The 23,580-nt window shown below is 40.5% G+C and overlaps 1 long non-coding RNA gene and 3 pseudogenes across 2 annotated transcripts; 1 reads left to right on the forward strand and 3 right to left on the reverse strand.

Moving 5' to 3' along the window:
* Positions 1-175: 175 nt before the first annotated feature.
* Positions 176-1,792, reverse strand: LOC115664883 (1-aminocyclopropane-1-carboxylate oxidase homolog 1-like; annotated as a pseudogene).
* LOC115666566 (1-aminocyclopropane-1-carboxylate oxidase homolog 2-like) lies at positions 1,785-4,306 on the reverse strand (annotated as a pseudogene).
* On the forward strand, positions 4,060-21,648 carry LOC130137152 (uncharacterized). Of its 2 annotated transcripts, XR_008815771.1 has the most exons (10): positions 4,060-4,195; positions 12,155-12,349; positions 12,638-15,902; positions 16,652-16,702; positions 17,050-17,181; positions 17,631-17,720; positions 17,955-18,281; positions 18,362-18,411; positions 19,199-19,244; positions 21,281-21,648. It is a non-coding gene; the product is annotated as an uncharacterized LOC130137152 (long non-coding RNA). The 2 variants fall into 2 exon arrangements; XR_008815770.1 differs by lacking the exons at positions 17,631-17,720; positions 21,281-21,648 and having other exon boundaries at positions 19,199-19,562.
* LOC115666567 (1-aminocyclopropane-1-carboxylate oxidase homolog 1-like) lies at positions 4,937-7,301 on the reverse strand (annotated as a pseudogene).
* Positions 21,649-23,580: the final 1,932 nt, after the last annotated feature.

Genomic DNA, 23,580 nt, shown 5'->3' on the forward strand with positions numbered 1-23,580 from the left:
ACCCAGTTCCTTAGTTTAATAGTGCTGGTGCAACTCTATCCATGAAGAAAGTTGGTGCTTGGTTTATAAATTACATGGACCTACCGTGCATCAATCGTTAATTATGTGGGTCCCAACAATATGGGATTCACAAGATCATCGGTTGAGATGGACTTCACATTGGAACTCCGTGCTCTGAATATTCGGGTATATTGAGTATAGTCTCCTAAAGCACTTGCACCAAGTGGATTGATTGTATGACGTAGTCAATTAATGAAGTATTTTTGCATATCAAAGCTAAGACATAACATGAATATGAAAAGTAATAAACTAGCCAGCAAACTTGCATCGCGCTCAGGTTTATCTTCTGCTAATGTAGGCATTCCCTCTCCAATTTGTAGCACCAGATGTTTGCCACTGCCATACTCACAGCTTGAACAGCTGCAGTGCCGAAGTCCCATCGCTCCTCGCGCTGTAGTGGGAAATATACTCCATGATGGTGGTTTCTCTGTACTTCGGCTGATCGCCCTCCGAAACCAACTCCTTGATGGGTCCGTACAGTCTTGGAGATGGCGGCGTCGCCGTGTAAAAGAAGCACGCCACAGACACTCTCGGCCCCACGCCATTTACCACCACTCTATGCTCGGATCTCTTCAATATGTCGTTCGAGATAAGCTGAGAAAAATGCTCTGGTTCGTCATTACAAGTGAACACTCAACTGCTGGATAAAGATCTCAGGCGTAAAATGCTTTGGTTGTGATTAATTGATGTGCCTAACAAGGTCTCTAGTGATAAGATGTAGGGAGGAGAGTACGTTAGGTGATACTTGCCTGAAGCAGATCTCCGATGTTAACTACCAGCGCTCCAGGCACGGGGCTCACATCGATCCACTGATTCTGATGAAGAACTTGGAGACCTCCGACATGGTCTTGCAGGAGCACGGTAAAGAAGTCGCTGTCGGCGTGCTTGCTGGCTCCCAGAGTGAGCTCCGGTTGCGGGCATTTGGGGTAGTACTGGCTCAGAAGCACGAGTCCCTCAGCGCAGTCCATGTCCTTCAGATGGTTCGGCTTCAACCCAAGCGCCTCCGACAGTAGCTCGAACAAGGTGATTCCCAAACTCATCACTCGCTTCGAGAATTCCAGCATTATGTCACTAGGTTGTTCGAGAAAATTTAGTGGGTCAATTCGTCACAAATTCCTAATCCGTTAGAAGCAAGCACTTAACAAATTATCATAAGAGATTGCGGTTGAATATTCTGCAAAATCACTTACCGGCGTACCGACGGCAAGTCCTCTGCTTCGGGAGCATTAGGTGCCATAATACAGAATAGGGTGTCCCTCCAATTAGCCGCCTCTGTTCTATACAGATTAAAATTGCTGTGATACGCAACGCTTCTCGTGAAATCTCGTGAATAGAAACGTCTCTTCTCTCCAGCACCTTGCTCATGGAAACGGCGCACTCCATCCAGCATCTCCTCCAGAACAGCGGCGGGGATCCCATGATTCGCCACCTGAAAGAAGCCCCATGTTTCGGATGCGCTTCGAACTTCATTTACGACCTCCTTGCGCCGAGATGGATCTTTCGCAATATCTTCAAGGTCGATTATAGGAACGCGGAAGTGGCTGTCGTCGCCCTATGCCGGCGCACTCCGCAGGTTCTCCGGGCGATCTACATAGATACGAGGAACTTCTGTAATCCCCACATCGACAAGGCCCTTGACGCCCGCCTTTGATTCATCGAAAGCCTTTAGCTCGCACGTCCGATCGTACTTCTGTTTGTTTTCATTTGCTTCATCTCTGCTGAACACTTACATTTTTCTTCCTTAGCGAAAACACTCTCGAGTTCCAAGTCCTATCTTATATTAAACGTTGGAGAAATTGAAAGACAGAGGTCCTGTGGTATCCAATGACTGGTTCCAAGAGCAGGGAGAGGAAAGAAAGAACAATTATACGCGTTGCATCACCAAGAAAGCGATTGGAATTCAAGGACAAGGCCAAGAAGCAACAGGCAATTGTTGTATGGCAAGTTCGTCTGACTTTCAAGAATTGCGGTTGGCTTTTTCTACGTACTGCCGGTCAAACGCAGGTATCTTGGAAAAGCATTTGGGAAACGAATGGCTTAAAATGACAGAAGTGATGAAGTTAAGAAGCGATCAGAAAATTGCAAACAGGCTCGTCTTCTTTGACCGCGCGAGTTATGAGAAACCTTATCGGTTAGCGAACTCATCTTCTATACTGGAGCACTTCGAAAACTTGATGAGCATCGTCCATATCTATATCCGACCGGCCACAGCCAGTTCCGAAACCGATGTCTAAGCGCAATCCCTGTTTGCAAATTATTATCGAATTGAGTTCTGCAGATTGAATCAATTTACTTGTTCGAATAAAGTTCATGACAATATGGTACGTTGGTACAATGGTAGCATGAAAAGGAAAATTATTTCATAGACAATCAATACAATGCTACAGTGACATGGCTAATACACCACGAGCGAATCGAAATCCTAAAATTTGTAGCGACGACATTAATTGTTCAAGAAGGATTGTGCATCTCTTCCTTGGTAAAAAAATGTGAAGTTCACAGCTTGAAGTGCCTCAGAGGGGAAGTTCCATCAAGGCCGTGTTCCTTGAAGTAGGCAAGATAGTCCCTCACTGTGGTCTCTCTGTAGATCGGAGGATTGTCCTCGGACAACAGTTCCCTAATCGGCCCAAAAAGCTTCGACGACAGCTGGAAGCTCGTGCTGAAGAAGCACGCGACCGAGATTCTCGAGCTCACCGCGTTCGCCAGTACTCTGTGCATCATGCTTTTGAACGTTATGAGCTGAAAGGAAGAAATAAGAGGGACAGGCATCATCAGCATATGTCCCATTGTTGCGATGATCGCGAAGAGCAAGAAATCCCCAGGCAAAGAGTATCTCCCTAGATCCCCGAGACATCGCCTATGTTGTTCGCAAAAATTTCAGGTGTTCTGATAATTGACCCGGTACTTTGTATTCAGCGACATTAGATCGTGCACTACTAATACTTTGTCAGTGCCGGTGGCGGTAGCATTGTCGTTGATCCGAGGGGTTGCTTGCAAATTATTAAATGTTACGACTAATGTCGCTGGATATAAGGAACATGGTTGAATCGAATCAGACGGTAATAGAACTTGCCTGCAGGAGGTCGCCAACATTGACCACCAGGGCTCTAGGGACAGGAGGGGCGTCGACCCAGCGATCATCCCGGAGGACCTGGAGGCCTCCGATGTGGTCTTGCAGGAGCACCGTGAGGAAGTCTTTGTTGGAGTGCTTGCTTGTCCCCACCGTCAGCTCGGGCCGCAGGCACGCTGGGTAGTAGCGGCATATGACCGCGAGGCCCTCCGCGCATCCCATCTCCCGGAGGCGGTCCCGCGTCAGCCCGAGGGACTCGGACAGGAGCTCGAAGAGCAACGCGCCGCCCAAGCTCATCACTTGCTCGGAGTAGTCATGAAAGTCATTATTAGGTTCGATCCACTTATAAATTATTATTTATATCGAGATTTCTTTTTTCTGGTTAAATAAAATTAGTTTATATAAAATAAAAAATATATATATAAAACAAAAGTCAACTCGAAGATGAAAAGGTTACTTTGTCTCTGTGAAGAACATGTTTTGTAACGTCGCAGGTGAAAATGGCGTCGGTGACTCCGGGACCGGAGGAGGCACTTACCTGCAAACTTCCGGCGGCTCCTCCGGCGACGGCGGGCTTGGCGCCATGTAGCAGAAGAAAAGTGTCCCTCCAGCTCGCCACCGACGTCGTGTACAGGTCGAAGTTGCTGTTGCACACCACCTTCCTCGTGACGTCGCGCGTGTAGAACGCCTCCTTTGCCTCGCCGTCTTGCTCGTAGAACCGCCTCCCCCCCCTCCTTCTATCTCCTCCATCACTGCCGCCGGGACTCCGTTAAGAACCCCCGGCGTCTCCGATGCGCGTCGCATCCCCTCGATCTCCTCCTCCCTCTTGGCCGGGTCGCGGTCGATCCCGCCGAGGTCGATGATCGGGAGGCCGAGATTCTTGGAGCCGCCGCCCGATTCGGAGCTGTCTTCCGATGTCTCGTCCCATCGGATGAAGAGATTCTGGGGATTTCGGCGATGCCGGCGTCGACGAGGCCTTTGACGCCGGCTTTCGAGCCGTCGAACGCTTTTAGCTCGCTCGCTCTGTCATAACTCTGCTCGCCGGAGTCGGAGGCCAAATTGATGGTAGGCATTGTTCCTCTCTCTATTTCTCTCTACTGCAATTCAATTGCGCTGTGAATGCGAATTTGTTGGAGATGAGTTTGAATTATGAATTGAATGTTATGGATGATATGAGCAGCTTCTTTATAGCTGAGAGATAGAGAGAAGAGAACAGTGACATCACATTGGGACGATCCATTTGACTTTAGAACTATGAGGTCCATAAAAATGGAAGGAGATAGTCATTAGCTTATGAGCTACCACTTGCTTAGAAAATGACAATTGCTGTTTAAATAATGGCTGAGTCTTTGGGGGACAGGGCAGCTACTACACAAGTCTTGCGATTTATGGAAAAAAAAAAATCTGTTAGGACAGAGTTGACCATCGATAGATGACATTACAATTCAATGTCGTCTTAGCCCTTGGATCAATTGTTGCATCATCTTAATGTGATGCTGACTCGATTAGATCAATTAGGTTTCAGATATCGTCGCGTCTACTGGAAACCTACAGTTTCATAGAAAATCTAAGTGTAGATAGATTTTTGCCTTGCGGTTGATTATGCTTATTGTCGTTGAGCGAGTTGATGGCTGGCAAGAATTCCACTTTTTATCCTTGCCTTCAATATACAAAGCCGAAATTCGAAGCTGAACCAAACATAAATGTCCCTGAAAGCGCAATTTTTTTCTCGTGGTAGATTAGTGTTGTAACTGTCGTATGAGTATTGGGCACAGTTTCATCTAAAGACTATTTTTGTTTAGAGGATGATCTTTGTTTTTGAGAGTTGTGGAAGTTGGTGCTCATAGTTCTATCAGTTGAAGCTATATAAGCTTCAGTTGACCAAGCAGTGAAGAAAGGCAATCCTGTTCTGTGGTAGTAGATGAACACACACTTATCTTCAAATACAAACATCAATAAGACCACATAAAAAAGTTTACACAGTCTACAGCTGGAAATCAGGAAGTGCAGAAGTTCCATCTAGGCCTTTGGAAATGTAATGGGCAGTGTAGTTTGGAAGTGTAGTCTCCTTGTAGATTGGTGGCTTGTCTACTGATGTCAATTCCTTAATGGGTCCATACAGCCTTGAAGATGGCTGAGGAGTGTCACTGAAGAAGCATGCCACGGACACTCTCGGGCCTCTCTTGTTTGCCATGACTCGATGCTTGACACTTTTAAACTGGTCGTTTGTTATGAGCTGTGAATGTAACAATTAGTGGACCATTCTCGGTCTGTCAGTTCTCAGTTCAGAAATGAAGGAGCATAATTGGTTCTTATTGCTATGATTACACTCTTCATGTTGATAAATACAAAAACTGCAGAATATCTAGGACCCCACATTGACCGCTGCTGTGAAAAACATTGTTTTCAACATACATCTGTCTCATTTAGACAATTTTGAACCTGTGAATGTGAGGCTAGCATGATCTAACAAAGTTAGAATCAGGTTTGGATCAGTTAAATAGCTCTGTTAGGATACTTGATGCATAAGGCATTTGGGAATGGTAGACACGGATTCGTCTTACCAAAGAAAATCACAAATTGTGAAGACATGATGTTATTGCTACGGGGAAGATGCTGTGGTAATTTACTTCCTGAATTCTCAAGAGCTCTTCAACTAACTTAGCATACGAGGAAGTATAGTAATAAGGGCGAGAAGATGATCGCAGCGTGTCGACCAATCAAAATACGGTTTCAGAAAAGTTCAGAGATGAACAATGATATCTGGCCAAAGCTACTTACCTGCAAAAGATCTCCGATGTTGATCACTAGTGCTCCAGGTATTGGAGGAACGTCGATCCAGTGGTTTCTCATGATGCACTTGAAGTCCTCCAGTTTGATCTTGGAGGAGAATTGTGAGGAAGTCATTGTCTGAATGCTTTGTCACACCCAGGGTCAACTTGGGCTGTGGGCATGGCGGATAGTAGTGGCACATGATCGCGTGTCCCTTTCCACACTCCATCTCCTTCAAGTGATTTGGGTGGAGCCCTAGGGCTTCTGATAAGAGCTCAAACAGACAAGAGCCCAGTCTCATCACATGCTTTGAGTACTCCATCAGCATTTCTCTGCCACAGATATTGCGATGCATCAGAAAACTGAACTAGAGCTGCTGTAAAAGTATGATCGGACAGATTCCCAGAGAATACAACAAAGGGTATTGGTATTTTGTATCAACTCGGTTGCAAAAGTTTGGTACTGCCACTACTAGAACACACATAAAATCAACTGTCAAGGAACATCCTTTTTTCTGCCCAAAAAGAACAGATTGACCACCTCCGAGGTTCCAGTCAGTGAAAATGGTCAATCATTGAGGATCATCTTACTGAATCGTCTCATTGATCGAGACTAGATGCAAGATTACATGCTATAACATGTCTAGTGGAATTTAGGGGAGAAACTTTGTACCCATTCGGCAGTTGCAGTTGCCTTTGCTGACCGAATGAAGAACTGGGCACTTTCATTTCCTGAGTGTTCAACACCTATTCCGGCTGATTCAATGGAGAAAAACACGAACAACTCTAGTTTCATACACTTGCTAGTTTAGCCCTTGATTTGTTGAAGAAAATAAAAAAAGGCTCTCAAGTATCATACAGTGAAAAGCATTTACTTAGCACCTATATGAACTACTGCAACTCTTTTGCAAACTATCTTCATTGATTCACTTTGTGAACTTGTTCATGAATTTTCCCTTTTCTGAAAGGTGAAAAAGGCATGAGAAGCCACTGGCTCACCTGCAAGCTTCGGGCAACTCCTCGGGCTGGGGAGGCTCAGGTCCCATGAAGCAAAATATACTGTCCCTCCAATCAGCAGCGACTGAATTATAAAGTCCCATGCTGCTGTTGTATATGACCCTCTTCGCAAAATCTCTAGTTTAAAATCCTTTCTTGGCCTCCGTCTCCTGCTCGAAGAACCTGCGCGACCCATCGATCGCCTCCTCCAAAAGGCTCTCAGGGACCCCATGGTTGATCACCTGGAAGAAACCCATTTTTTTCAGTGCTTGCCCAATATTCCGCACCATCTTGTCGTGGCAGGCGGGGCCCGCATTCGCACATCCTAGGTCGATCACCGGGATCTCCACACGATCCTCGATGCAGGCCACGTTGTCGGGCAGCTGGATGAATATGCGGGGGACTTGGGCTGTCACGCCCGAACCCCTACGAGCTCGCGACATCCCCCTGCTCCGGTCGAAATGATGCGACGTCCCGGGAACGTCGCCGACCCAACCCAAACATCAGAGCCACATGCGGAAGCGAATAACAAAACCCGGACGAGAAAGATGACGACGACGAGGGTAGACCACCATAACAATCAAACAACATATTCATACAACACCGAATATACAAACATAAATACAGACGAACATCCTCCACCACCGTTTTAACAAAAGATCGAGTGCGGTTAACTTAACTTCCTATGGGTCAATCCGATTTACACCCCTAAAATACCCTAGGGAAAACCTAAGGATCGCCCTTCCATTCCGCTTCGATTCTTCGGGCTTGAGCCTCAGGACACTCACCCGCAATTCCACCGGCACCAAAGGCGGTTCCTCGAACTTCCAAAAGAGGAGGCAAACTTCCCGGTCCAAGGCCAGGGGGTCGAAAGTGACGGTTATACAACCGTGAGACGAATCTCAATAAGTGTACAACCCCAAACCCCACATAGGCACTCACGTACCGCACGCACGAAAACATGCATAACACACAACCCATCAACCAAACTAACAATACCAATTCACATCTCACGTACCCTTCACAAATACACGTTCTCGTCATACGAATACACCACACGACCATACACATTTAAAACGCAAATTCAATGCGCATTCACACAACCACACCGCCACACCTCACGGCCACATACACACGGCACACAGCCACGCCATATTCAGCCCAACACATAATCCCGACCCAGCCAACAAATCACAAACAACACAATTGATCAATTAAGCACAATCAAGCCATAACAATCCCACTCAATCACACAAATGAATCTGATCGATCCACAATATCACTGCCCTATCCAAATCTACTAAACCTCAATTTTTTCATTGCCAAATCAGTCAGTAACCAACAAATATCCAGCCTCTAAATCGTCTCCAAACAATCACAATAATTCCAATCAATTATACAAATTAACGCGATCGCTCCACACATTACAGCCATCATCGAGCCTACAAATCCTCACCAATTTCTTCTCCAAATCAGTTCCCAAATCAGCCCACGACAACCAAAGACCAGCCTTCATCTCAGCCCCCAAAACAGCCACATAAACCCCTAAACCGAACCCTAAACGGTGACCGAAATTCCATCAAAATAAATAGTAAACGAACTCCAAAAATTCTAAATTTGGATATATCATAAAACACATCTTGATCAACATTTCTTATGAAGAACATGAAATCCGGTTCAATCTACAACCATGCCTTTTTGTCCCTCGAAATCAGACCAAAATCAGTTCGCTCAAACAGACCGTTTTGTCCTCAAAATACATTTATTTCAACATCCAGATCACCTTGAAAAGCTTTGAAATTTTTATAAGTTATAGCCACAAATGTCCCCAACAACTTTTGTGAAGGAAGTATTTTGAAAATATGCCTGGAAAAATTTATAAAAATTCGAACAGACCCGAAGGTCGGGTGAACAGTAAATCGGGCAGTTTTATTTCGGTCAAAGATGGACTTCCGAATGGCATCAAATGATTTAAAAAAATTCCCAAATTAAAATATGTTATAGTTAAAGATGTTGGGAACAACTTTCATGAAGAAACCTTCCTCAAATTCGGGCCACAGAAGTCACAGTAAAAATAACAAAACCAGCGACGCAGCAGCAACCTAACTGGAAATCAGCCAACACACACCACCGAGCAAACCAGCCACTAAACTCACCTAAACCGAGCCCTAAACAAGCCTAACAATACCCGAGGTCCTAGGCGACATTTGGGGAGGTCACTTACCTAAGAAAGGCGAGACGAACGGGCTGGATTGGAGGCTGAAACGGGCGGAATAAGCAGAAGAGAACGCCGGCGTGATGGGAGGAAATGAAGATGAGAGAGAGAGAGAGAGAGAGAGAGAGAGAGAGAGAGAGAGAGAGAGAGAGAGAGAGAAGCTGATCGTGGGGGTTCTGGCCAGAATGGGGAGGAAGAGAGAGAGAGGAGGGTCAGCTGGTCAAAAATAGTGGCCTAGGGCGCCACATGTCGCGATCCTACGCGATTTGACCAAAATACCCCTAATCTAACGGTTCTAAAGAGATAGGATCAAATAATTGAGGGGTAATATCGTCTTTGGCCCCTAATAATGCAGCTAATAATTATCCATAATTATCTCAAATTATTTCCCAAAATTCGGAACTAAAACGGGCCCAGGGGCAAACCGTCATTTTTCCGGGTCCCAGGGCGAAATTCCAATTTTTGCACATACGTGTTCCATATGTGCGTGGCCAACATAATGTGGTGTTGGAATCGCGAAATTCATCTCGCAAGCCCTCGAAAATTGACTGCAAAGTTCGGGAATAAAATAATATTATTTTTCTAATTTTTGTCGAAATTCCAAATTTTGACCAAAATCACTCTAAATGTCCGTGGCCATCCCAAAATGGCATCGGCCTCGAAAAATAACCTCAAACGACCTCAGAATCGACATCGGGGTCCGGAGGGGCAAAATCGTAATTTTTCCGGTCGAACCGAAATCCATTTTTTGCATAAATGGGTGGCCCCAAGGTTGGCCAAGCCAAAACGTCATCGCCGCTCAAAATTGTCACTTTCAAAATTCTCGATTCTCGGCCCGAATTCTAAGAAATGACTAAAATTGAACAATCGCGACTTTAGCTTATCTCTTGCTAACGGGTGGCTCATTAGGATTACGCGCTCTCGACCCATGACCGACACTACGTCCCATCGAACGCTATCATTTCGCTTGCTCGGTCATGTTTGGGATCTGTACTGGTGTCCGTTGTGTGTTCCGTTACTTGGTGTTACCGTATTTGAGTGAGTTAGGTCTTGATGAAGTTCACTTTCGTGTTTATATAGTGGTGATATGGGAGTGATGATTTAGTGAAGAAGCTAAACACAAGGGACAAGAAGGTTGTAAAGAAATGAGTTTTCTTTTAAGTGAAAATCGACCCTAGAAGATATCAAACAAACTCTCGGAGTTGGCAACTAAAGGCATGAACGATAACATTTCTTCCCGGCCCTACTTTCTGGCACGTGATAGCCTAAGTAGCAGCGGCTATAGATAGCCGGCGAGCGCGTGGTGACAGCGACGGCGGACGGCCAATGCTGCACTGTGGTGATAGGCGACGGCGGATGGCCGGCGAAAGGCGGCGGCGGCGGATGTTCGGCCGGCGAAAGGAGGTGGCGACAGGGGACGGCGGATGGCCGGCAAGCAGCGGCGGAAGGCTAGCTAGCAGCCGCCGCCGGCGGACGGCAGGCGAAAGGCGATGGTGGCGGCGAGTGGGTGGCAGTGGGTGGTAAGGGTGAGCAATAAAAGAAAGTTGTTATTTCTATTTCTGTTACAGAAATAGAAAAGCAAAAAATTTTAACTTCTCATTTCTGTTCTAAATCTATTTCGAGGCCAAAATTTGTCCCAGAAATAAAAAAAAATGAAATTATTTTACCAAACAGATTTCTGTTCCAAACCTGTTTTCAGAAACAAAAAAAAAGAAAAATAGGAAAACAGAATAGTTATCATTCGCGCCCTAAGAATTCCTTGTTTCTCAACTAAGACAGTATTTGTCGCCAAATCCATGAAAGCACATGTTAACGGAATCTTCAATAAAATAGGAAGTGAAAACATTTTCCAATTAGGATTATTACATGGTTGGATAGAATAGACTTCGATAATTGCGTCACGTGTCCAAATCTTGTGCATTCTCATCTTTTATATGAAAAAACATGATTAATTTACCCGGGCCTACGTAAAGAGCTCATAAATGTTTACTTAACTATTTTAACATTATATTTAATAAAATGAAGAATGAGGAGAAATCAGAAGAGATAAATTAGTCATTTAAATACATTAATTAGAAACAATAAGTAATTAATTAATTTCCTGATAAGAGGAAATACAATATTATTTCATTCATTCCTGACTCAAGAGTTCTATTTTCACATTTATGCATAAACACGATTGATGGAAGCGATATCGGAAGAGCGCATAACTGTTTACTAAACTATTGTAACATTATATTTAATAAAATGATGCATGGTGAAAAATAAAAAGAGATTAATTGATTATTAAACACATGAATTAAAAATCGTAAGTAATTAATCCATTTCCTAACAATCCAAATTTATTTCATTCATTCCTTACTCAAGAGTTCTTTTTTCACTTGTATGTGGAAACGTGATTGATGCACGCGGAAGAGCTCATGAATTAATAACCAATTATATGGTGACTATGTAAAACTATAAACAAAGCAAAATATGGAAATCCTAAATTGCAAAGATCATGTAACATGTATCCTATTTTCCCCATATAAGTTACCCTTGAGAAAAAAAAAATTATGAGCCAACTAATCTAATTAGTATTGAAATTATGATACTCTAAACGGTAGCCCTATGTTAGATATTATGACATCAAAACATATACAAAATCTAATTCGTGTCCAACCGCAAGAAAAAAAAAATTAAAATAATCGTAATGTTGCAATACTATATATGTAGTTTACAAAAACGGAAATGGGTTGTCTTCATGTTTTTCTTGCTATTCAAGGATATGTGGAGTTGGCTCTCAGCTAGAGCAAAGGTCTTAGGCATTTTACAAATAGTCCAGGTTGCTAAATGATCTACAGAGTTTGTGGAAGCATCTCTTTTTTTCCCCTGCAACTACGTGTCCCCTGCATTTATGATTGCCGGGCTATATGAATGATCGAGTTCATATTTTTTTTACACAGGTTGCGTAATGCAATATGATTTTTATACTGAAATAGAAAATCTGCAGCAAGTCTTTAGTATGTGCTTCTTTATATGACTTTCAACAATGCTTTGCAGATAGCTCAAATAATAAAGACTTGCCTAGTACTTCATTAGACAAACATGAAGGAATGGATATGGACTTAGGTGAACGTAAAAACAGAAGGTTCATTTGTGACGAGGCTGAAAATATCACCCATAGAGCCGTACTGTTTGTGCCGTCCTATCCAAAGAGGTCATGTTAACATTTCACAAGCTTATCCTATGCAGCAGGTAAGATCAGAACCCCTAATATTATGCGCTGAAGGAAGGTGCTGTCTTGTTATTACTGAGCTCCACTCTTTCACTCCAAAAAGGAAGAAAGAAAATAATTGCTTAGTTAGATTCATCGATATCTTTCATATATCCTCATCAAGAGTCAGCTCTAAGCATCCAGCAACACCCCTGTAATGTGAAGTACTGCATACATTTGCTATGTCATACAATAATAGTATGGTAACGGTGAAGTAGAAAAAAATAATTTGGCATGATGTTGCTCATCCCTATAATTTTGCTTCTCAGGTATATGAGGATTTGCATACTATCTGAGACTGGGATATTGGTGGAGAAGTTTCATATACCCCAATCTGAAAGGAATATGTATTCTGCTATTCTTGTTGTGCCTGAGACATTTGATAATCGTGGTACTTATTTGCATTGCTTTTCCTTATGTCCATTTGTTTATACACGAAGAGTTTACTATTACTTTTTCCGCTTATGCATTTCATGAGATTCTATGTGTTGTAAGTGGATGCATGAACATGTCGTTGAGTAATGAGAGAATTGTAGTGTGGTTTCTTCCCATGCTTCTTCTTTATTTTCTCCTATGGTTCATTGGCTCATTTTACTTCGTTTATCATTAGGAATAGATTTCTTTTTTCTACTCAATAATTGAGAGGTAGTATACCATTGCTGTAGCTAAAGATTACTCCAAGAAAGGACTTTTAAGGTCTTCAGCTAATGTAATATTCTTTAGGTTGACAAGAGGAAACCTAAATTTACCGGGATTATGTTTTTTTGGGGAACTTTCTGCATCTCATTGAGCAATTGGTGGCCTTTTCTTAAGCTCTAAAGCATGGATCAGTAGTAAATATATTGGTACTTTTTGGTTCGGGAGTTTATTACACCAGGCGCAGTTTATGTGTGATCTGCAAAGAAATTTCCTTTTATGTTGGGATGCTTGATAGGGTCATTAACTTGTCTGTTTACTTGTGATAGGTTTAGAAGATCCTATAGTCAAAGTTAAAGAACTGCCAAAGAATGGATGAGAGGCTGAAATAGAACTTTGGATATAAGGTCAATCTGTATGTATGATCTTATATCAAAATCATGCTGTCAACTTCTTCCCACCTTATTTTGTAAGTACTCTTATGATTCTTCAGTTGGCAGTGCGTCAGAGTCATATTGCTATACCACATTTTCTGCTGGAAAGCATAAGATAGACTTATTGTAAAAAAGTTACTGAGGGTTGCCACCCCTGCGGAAAATGATTCTTAATAAATGACCTCTCTTAAAAAGTCAATGTGTTTGGATGTGACCACTGTGTTTTGCTTCTCCTTCTATGAACTTCTAACATTTCTCTCACTGTTGGAGGAATGGAATCCTTCAATCTCTTCTTCTCCTTGCTTTTGCTAACATGCATTCTTATCCATGCCCGGAGTTCATTTGAAACTTAAGAAATGATTGGAATCTTAAGGAGGACTTTAATTACCTAGGATCTTTACATGGTCCCGATCCTAAGCTAAGAAAAATCATAGGATCGATGCGATCCTACTGATCCCATTGGTCGACCTTTGACATACTTTCACCTTTAAATATGTATATCTGATGTTCAGGTAATAGAAATACTGATTTTTCTTGTACATGTAGTATATAAACTATAAATTCACACCATTTTGGAGTTTTAATGTCACACCATGTTCATAATTAACAAACTTCATAGGACTATCCAAGATTTCTATATTGTTGGTGTAATATTTTAGGATCTTACGACCCACCATCTGATGTTACAATCCGATCCCTTAGACACCTTCATCGATCATAAGTAGGATCCTGCTCCTCACAACCTTGTTCTTAACTGTAGAAAACTCAACCAAGAAAGCACCAACAGTTAATGAGTGTTCCTAGCAACCTTGTTCCTAACAACCCTAGGGCACACTTACAAAAGCACCAATTACCAGAATCAAAGCCGTTCAGCATGTTACTGATTGTCAAAATGCTTTTTAAAACAACCTTCTTTTTCTAGGGAAAGAAAGCCACTCTTTGAGGAACTTCCTTTACTAGATTGCCTCCAAGGAAATTAGCCTCCTCGCTCACATTTGTCTCAGAAAAGACAGATTAGTATACTGTTGGATTGAAAATACCTGCCAACAGACCGAATGATCCTTATCTTCGGTGTGATTCACACCCTCAATGTTGTAAAGAAAAATATAGAAAAATTACACCGTTCCAATTCCCAATCTTGGGTACTGCAAACCATATTTAAATATTCCATCAGGTTCTGTCATAACCAGTATACAAAAAAATCTCAAAATTGTACTGGCTTGCTACAAGCCTTAAAAGAATTAGGGAATAATTGTTTTATGAGTGATTTTACACTTAATGCACCATGCCAGAAGAAGATAGAGTAATTTGTAATTTAGAGATTATGATGGATTAGCTTTCCTTTTTTTATCAACTTCTACTCTACAAGTTCTCCTGCTCACTTCCATCATCCCCGTTATGCAAGAATTTGTGTCGTCTCAGGTAGTTAAGATTCGAGAATGTGTTTTAGCTTTAGTAGTTAAATAGTTCTGGGCTTGTCCCATCGAGCTGAAATTCTGTATGCTTAGTCATCTTGCTGATGGAAGAGGTATTTATCTAAATTCTTCGGTGGATTCTTCATCCTTAGTGATATGCTTTTCGAAAAATACTATTATAACATGATATAGTGATCGCAACATCAATAGTTGAAGGATGAGTTGCATCTGTACCTTCAGTGGGTGGTATCTTTTTACCTCTTGTGCTCTAAGTACATCTTTTTTTAGGTACAGCGAAAAGGTTTTTCCATGGCAATATCTTTGCAAACAGCTTCCCTTGCTTTCTTGTAAGTTGAGCTTGTTGCATTGAATGTATGTGTCCAGAATCCACTGAATGGGTAGTTGGTTGTTGTGCTGTTTTTCTCTGCCAGGGATCTAGCAGATTCCACATTGAATGTTCTGTTTTCTCTGGTTTCAAGCAAAAATTAAGGAAGTGCTTTCTATAGTGTTGCGGGACTTGCAATTTAGCTCTGCCGTGGTACACCAGGTTGGGAACCTTTCTGCCTTCTGATGACTTGCAGAAATTTACCTACATTTAAGTGTGAAACATGTTTTATGATAAAATAGTTGATAAAGATATTTAACTGTGAAAGATATTTTAGCATGCTTTCACTATTCCGATGACAGTCATTCCCTAGAATCACAAAATTGATATCGTATTTATGGCTATGCATGTTTTGTAACTTATGTAACACATTATCTTACAGCTTGTTTACTTTGCATGGCAATAACTTTAGCCAAATGGCATGCTTTTTTCTCTTCTGTATTCTCCACTCTCCAAATTGTGTTTTGTCTCATGATGTGATCACCGATCATGACAAATATTTAGGTGACTATAGTATTACCCACTGTATTCTCCATTAGTAGACTATAAATACTTCATTAACTATGTTCAACAGGAAAGTCTTGCTGCAGCTTTTGGGAACGGCTTGTCAACTGCCTGCATTGTGAATGTGGGAGCTCAGGTGACATCAGTCATATGCATTGAGGTACTAGTAAGTTTTTACATTTTGCCTCTATTGGAGTATAAGTCTTGCTTTTGGTGATGCAGAGCAGATGATGCAATGCTCGTCATTGCCTCCAAGCTTTTAAAGCAAATTCACTGGTCATGTCAACATAGATTGACCTTAGAGATAACACCTTTTCATAAACCAAAGGAAAAGAAAAAGGAGCTATGCTCGTTTGTCTTTATGAGTGACCCATGATGAGAGTAATTATTTCTGAAATCCATATTGACCCGTAATTATTATTAAAGAGCAGTGCAGTCTAAGCTTTCAACATCAATCTTGACTTGTTATCACCGTACCAGCAGCGAGATTGCTGCTGCAGCCTTCATGCTTATTCTTTCCTCTTTGCTATAAATTTCTTGTTCCACCATCTCCTCTCATTTTGTTAATGTTAGTGTCACCTCCAAATTAATGGGTGAAAACTGAATTAAAATGATGAAGAAATTCTGTTTATGTTTTGATTTTGCCTATCACCAATTATGCTACAAAGTTAACATTTGTAAATAGGCACTCTCCTTTTCTAGACCACTGTAATGCTGTGTTTCATATGTCTGATTAACATTCTTCTGGTAAACAAATAACCCTCAATTGGGCCAATATTGTATTAACAACAATGAAACATTAGACTTCTACACATCCTGCTCAGACCTTATATCTACTGACAACTTTAAATATTATGATGGATTATGTTCCACTGAGTTAATGAAGAAATTGTCTTTTGTAAATGTCAGGATGGAGTGGCTCTACCTACCTCCGAGAAGATATTACCATTTGATGGAGTGGTGCTGCTTACTACTTCTCATAGTGCTGAGCTTACTGCAGTATATCTGCATTAGCCTCACTACCATCATGTGCACAATGTTTAAAGTTGATTTGCCTAACCACCTTACATACTTGAAGGTTCCTCTTTTGATTTGCTGGTATTATGTGAGGTCTGGCTATCATTATTTGGCGTCACACTACAGATAGAGAGCTTTTGACCCATATACTGTTTTTTATCTTGAGATAACTTAATTCAGCATGCAACTTTTTATTATTTGTCCAGAATATCTACTTTATTGTTTAATTGGACTTGAAACTACTTCATGAACATCCAAGATTATGATATTGATGGGTAATAGGGTTTCAGGATATATCCAGATGCCTCCTATGGACCCAGAGGCATCATAAATTATGGCCTCAAGTTCGCAGTGACATGTTGAACAAGCGTACAGATATGTTGATGCTAAACGAACTGAAAGAATCCTAGTGATACATCCAAGTGAGTCTATGAATCCCTCTAATTTGGTAATTAAGATTTGGTGTTCGTCAAAATTCTTGTACTCGTGAGCACTGAAAAACGTCTGCCCATGCTCCACTTTTAATGGTAGAAACCCACGTGAGAATGGGGATTTATGTTTTAATATTAACGAACGCGAAAGCTAACCGGGATCTTGCAAATTAAGCCCAATACGAAATTACCAGAGAAATAAACGAGGAACGATAAAAGACAATCCAAGATTTATGTGGTTCGGTCCGCTATATCAGTACCTACGTCCACGAGAAGAGCCAGTAGCAAATAATCCACTATAATCGGAGAATCCAAGTTACAATCGCTCACTCACGTGCTCGAGTGTTTTCCAAACCTAGATTCTACCCAAAACCCAAGTGTTCTCTTTCGGACAAGTCATTTCATAGCATTCTTCGACAAACTAAGTTTCGTGCTTACAGGAGGTGGAGGTTGATGCTGTACCAATTGTTCACTCATACGAGGACGGGATGCCAGCTGCATCTCATAGGACGAGGCTTACTGCTCTCAAAGTATGTTTCCCAAAATGAATTCTCATCTCTATATTACTTTGCTTCTAGATGTTTAGCTTTCTAGAGATGCACCAATGGTTCTTTTTTATTTAGGTACCTCTATAGGTTTGTTTTATTTAACGCTTTTGGCTCCAGATGTATATCCTCGGCCACCTCGTTCGTGGTGAGCGAAATTGTTACTTCTAAGAACTTTTCAGATCAAGTTTAATCATGATAAAATGATTATTTTGCAAGGTATAATGATTGTGAGGATATGCTAAAAGAAACTTGGCATTTTGATTATCCCAGACGACCAGACATGGCAGATAGCCTCTATCCTGGGTTTAACATTAAATTGCTAATGTGGGACAACTATCTTATATTTCAAACAAAACCTAAGAAGGAAGAGAAGGTTGACCTTGCTGAAGCAATCACTAGTAGCATCCTTTCAACTGGCAGGTCCTTCGCAATTTCTTCAACTCCGCTTGCAGGGATTGTTAATGTATATGGATCATAGTTTTTTATATTACTTTAACAAGGCGTATCAATCTTGAGAGAAAATTATTCTGCAGCATACAACTGGTGAGTATCGTGCACACCCTGAGATGTTCTTTGAATTGCTATAAATTGACTGGGTATAATGACTCGGTTTGGTGATTTAGATTGGTGGAGTGGCTTTGACTGAGGATCTCATTCCTGGTGTAGAAGAAAGGTTAGTTTTGCTTATGCTTTAAACATTTGCAGAATTGTGGCTTTTTGAGCATTCTTGCATGGTGACAGAATTTCATGTTTGACTCTATATTAACCGGTGTTAAGAGCCTTGTCTATGCTGAAAGAAAATTGATGAATATATTACTTACAGAAACCTGCTTGAGTAATCCCTCCTTAAATTAAGATATTGGCATCTTTTCTGGGAAATGTTTGAAGAAGGAACGCATTAATATAGACGATGAGCTCTAAACATGTATGTTTCGGGCTTGTCATCATTTCATGATATTTGAAACCCTATGCAATTGTTATATGCTAATTGCTTTCATATAATTGATGGTTCATCCTGTATGAGCTCCCTTTTGGTTTTGAGAGCTATTTTATGTATGGCTTTAGTTTTTTGGGCTGTTTATGTAAATGGGTTTGCACCCGCTTGGTGCCCTATAGTTGAACTTTTTCTATTTATCAAGCAAAAATCGTCTATAGGACTAGCAATGACTATGATCAAAATTATTTTAGGACTAAAAGAAACTGAGAAAAAGCTCACTTCTAATTTATGTATGCTCCTTTGTTTTCTGGAATCTTCCATTTAAATAGAAGGAATTTTCTTTGGAGAATTTAAAGAAAAAACGAACCTCGGGTCAATAATGATGTGTCTGAGTGCCCAATTATGGATTCTGGCATTATTGTCCAGTATTTTGCTATCCTTTTTCCATAGGTGGTATGTTTCAATAGAAGTTCCGAAGCCTAAATTTGTGTCTCATTGCTCGTTGATTCTCTTCTTCTTACAGAGTATTTCATGCAATTCCTTCAGATGAAGCAATTGATACAATCGAGGTCAGTATGCTCTTTCCTTGCCATGTCGCTATCATATTTTCTTTGGTATATTTAGTTGTCGACTATACGTGGAGATTAGCTGGTCATGCAGCTTTAATTTCATTGTATTGGCAACCACATGATACATAGCATCATTTAGCACGATGTTCAAATGTTAAATGGGTCGATTTTGTGGATGTTTTCTATTAATGGCATAAAGGACAACATTCTATCTATGCTTCTAAGTTGTAGTTTGTCAAATTTCTTAAAAACAGGTCTTGTTCAAAGGTTAAGCCTTGGTTTTTTCTAGCGTCTCAATTCTATTGCATGACCTGAGTTGGCCACCATTCATCTCATGCTTTGAAGAGTTTGTCATAAAGGTTATTTAGATGTGTAGTATTCTTAAGCTGTGACTTTACGAACGGTACATGTTGGATAGAGAGTCCATTAGGACTGAAATTTGTGCACTTCTGGATTGAGCAAAATGAGTTGTAGTCTTTTGTTTAACACTGCATATGAACTATCTGTGCGTCTTTAACAAGTTTTGCAATCAAGAACATGCCCTACTTTTGTGTCATGGAAAGGTGGAGCGGTAAGATAAGCATTGTATCATCACGTTTTCTCACCTTTTTTTTTTCTGTAAGAAGATGAATTTTGTCTAAGACTCTGTATATTTGGTGAGTTGAATATGACTCGTTTCCTTTACTGCCTGATGGAGAAGTGAGAGCTATTTGTGTGAGAAACTCTGTTGGTTTCTTGATCAAAACATGCAAAACATACTCACCGCCATCTCCTTTTTCTTGGCGAATGAAATGATTGTGGCAGTAAAGGCAGACATTGCATTTTCAAAACGGATGTGTCTTTTTTAAAATGCCATCTCAAAGACACGGAAAAGCTTCTTCAGATGGTGACATGCCATGTTCTCATGTTGATGAAAACTCATCACAAAATGGTGATTCCATCCTCAAGTCAGATCTTGTCATGGTCTCTTAATTAGTGTATTTGAACACTAGCTAACTTAATTTTTTTTCATCAATATTAATGTCCATCATTCAAACTTGCAACTTCTTATTGACGAGCTTACTTGTTTCATGACCAAATATACATAGTCTAAATACACTAACTTCTTAAGTTAATGTGAGCATTTCGCTACTGGATGTTGGAAACTGCGGTTGAAGACATTGATTGCTGACCTTGATGGGTCTAAATACACTTATGTGTCTACCAGGCAGCACCGGATGTTGAAGGTTCAAATCATTTTCACTTGCACAGAGGTTGGTGGCTTCCCTTTCCACGTGATCCACGGGCAAGATCATAAGCCTGTTTTTGGGTCTATCCTCTTTTTCTCTTAAATTCCCTTTTTTGTAGATCCCATGTGTCTTTCTTTTGCACCGCCAAACATTTCCACATGCTTTATCTTCTCATTGGTCAATTTCCATTCCCACTGCGGAGATTGACTGAAAGGGGAGTCCGGACAACTTTGTGATTGCCCCGTGAACTTTGTGATTGCCATGCGCATTGTTAGGGAACTTCGTCATTAACTACGAATAATTCTCTTCAGCAACGCATCCGCATGAACACCGCCACGTTCACAATCACTTCTGTCTAGAAGTAGCTGAGAATCTAACTTATCTACTAACAATAAGTGAATTTAATTTCGTTCATCATATCCATATTCTCGCTCACCTTGTGCATGACTAAGGAATATAAACTTTCTTGTCCTCTCATTAACAAAATACGAACTATCAAATATTTTGATAATAGAATAATCAACAAAGTTACATGACCATAGATCCATATTGCAATTATATATCGCGCGAGACTTGGAAACCATCTCAGTAGCGCAAATCAGTGTCGCCTTCGAAGAATGAAACCTTACAAGATTCTTATAGTGTGTGTGGACACTGGGGCCACATCTGTTGTGGTTGATACGACCACAATTTTTGGGTCTTTCACACCCACCTAACATAGTATCGACCACAATTTCTGGGTCTTTCACACCCACCTAACATTTCCACATGCTTTTATCTTCTAATTTGTCAATCCCATTCCTCCAGTCGCAGCTCAAGAAGAATCAACAACTCCAAGGGTAGAAACGCTCAACGCGAAGCACACAAAAGGAGAGAAGGTTGTTGGTTGCAAGGATTCGAGTTCGATTCTTCCAATTGCTGATTTTATCGGTTCATTCAAAAGCCGCCATTGCTGTAATCTCATTTCTTATTTTCTGTTTTCCAGTTTTTTTCTTTTTCTTGCCAGAATCCTGTAATCTTACTTTTCTTAGCTTACTACGTGCTCACAAAATTAAATGCGTATATAAAAAGAAAAGATTATAGATTGAGATTGTCTCCAAAAAAAAAGGGTCAGTTATATTTCCATGAATGAAATGAGCGAAGGCAATTATTCTTTGAGAGGAGCAAATAGATGCTTGAATTGCTGATATTAATTGTTAATTGTTCCGGAAGGAAGCAAAGTGAGTCAATTCGGTAAATTGACTTAGGTTCCATTTGTTTCGCGGAAAATGAATGATTTGGAAAATACTTTCCTAAAAATAATCGCTTGTATCGCTTGAAATAATTAATCAATGAAGATTATTTTCATTACATACAACAATTTATGTCTAAATATTTTCGTATGTGACGAAAATATTTTTCGTTTATTTATTTTTGCAAGCGATGCAAGTGACTATTTTTTGAAAAATATTTTTTAAATTATTTATTTATCGCCAAATAAACGGAGCTTTAATATCTAAAAAATAATATGAAAGGGAGAATTTTTGGATGCATAGGAGGGAGATCCGTGAGTGTCGAATTACAGCTAGTGGGCTTTGGTTTGTTTTACCGACTTCCAGTTTTTTCGTTTTTTATTCCTTTCAACAAAATTCTTAAGTTGTTATATGATCATCTTAGTTTGACTTTTTCTCTCTCATTTTTCATCAAGTTTTTTTTCTTATCTATTTATTTATTTAGTTATTTTTAACTCATAAGTGTGAGTTCTAACATATAATAACATAATTCTACGCAAATCCAATCAATTTGTATTTGATGTTTACAATTTAGTTAACATTATTGCCATCACTTAGATTTTAATTTTCTTTGAATTCATATATGAAAATAACATAAATACCACTGGTGATCATACTGCTTATAGTGTGCGTGAGTTGAACAAAATCATCCCAAATATGCCAAATTTAATTTACATGAAAGTATGAATTCTTGTTATTGATATGAAATTATTGCTTGATGATAAATTATGGAGCCATGATGATGTGCGTTTAGGATTGACAAATTTTCGGCATATCAAGTGCACAAGATAGATCACACAAGCAAGGCTCAGGCTAGTGGAAATGTATTTAACAGCAGCAATGTACCTCGTAAAGATTCATTTCAACCCTCCGCTCAATGTATGTCCATTCCACACGTATTCGTCAATCTGACACCACACAAGTGTCCGGATTTCTAACGAAACAAGGCTACTTGCTTTGCTTTTGCTGCATCATTTTTTGACAAACTTTTTCGGTAGATTGATATGCGATCGTAGTCGATAAAAATCTATGTATCAGTACCTCATCATATAAAGTGCATCCGCTCAGAATCTTCTAATCATATTAGCACTAGAGATCAATTTATTGATTATCTCTCATAGTGTTCTGCTCATCAACTATACAATCACTTAAACGATTTTGAAAACTGCTTTTTTTGGAAACAGTTATGAGTACGCGACCAAACGCTTCTTTACATACTAATTTCACGAAAATGAAAACAAAGAAGGGGGCAATTTCTCTAACCAAACAGGGCAACGTCCTTTGCTTTTGCCTCGCAGTCAAGCCATGAGATAGACTAGCTTAGGGAAGCCTATCGATTTCGGGCATATCAAGCTCGGACTTCATCCATTGGGAATCTTCCAAAAGCTATCCACGACAAAGCATTGCCCACTTGTATTTCTACTCCATCCATGCCAGCCACAAATGGCGTTTTCATGGACAGCTGTGTGTTTGTACGTTGATGTGAGTGCCTTTCTCAAGTGGTCATCAAGCTATTAATTTGGAGTGCAATCCACGAAAATTGTTTGGTCAAAATCTGATATAACACTAGCTTTTGAAAGAATATTGTTAGGAGTGTTTTGACTGGTTAAGTATTCCTTTTTTACTGCGGCATGCTTTGTTCTTAAACAAATATTAGGAATTCTTGATATTGGCTGAGATGCTTGGATACATCGTATGGACTAGTTTCAGAACAGAATCCATGTCGGTGGAAGCAGCAGAAGTAACAAGGACTCTTACTATGTCCAAGCACAAGCAACACGTTAAATGAATTCTTGAAAGGTAAAAACAACTAAGGCTCATGGCTACTCTCAATTA

Source organism: Syzygium oleosum, unplaced genomic scaffold (genome assembly GCF_021117445.2).
Source record: "Syzygium oleosum isolate NSW1041296 unplaced genomic scaffold, Sole_v2.1 Sole_v2.62, whole genome shotgun sequence".
Lineage (NCBI taxonomy): Eukaryota > Viridiplantae > Streptophyta > Magnoliopsida > Myrtales > Myrtaceae > Syzygium > Syzygium oleosum.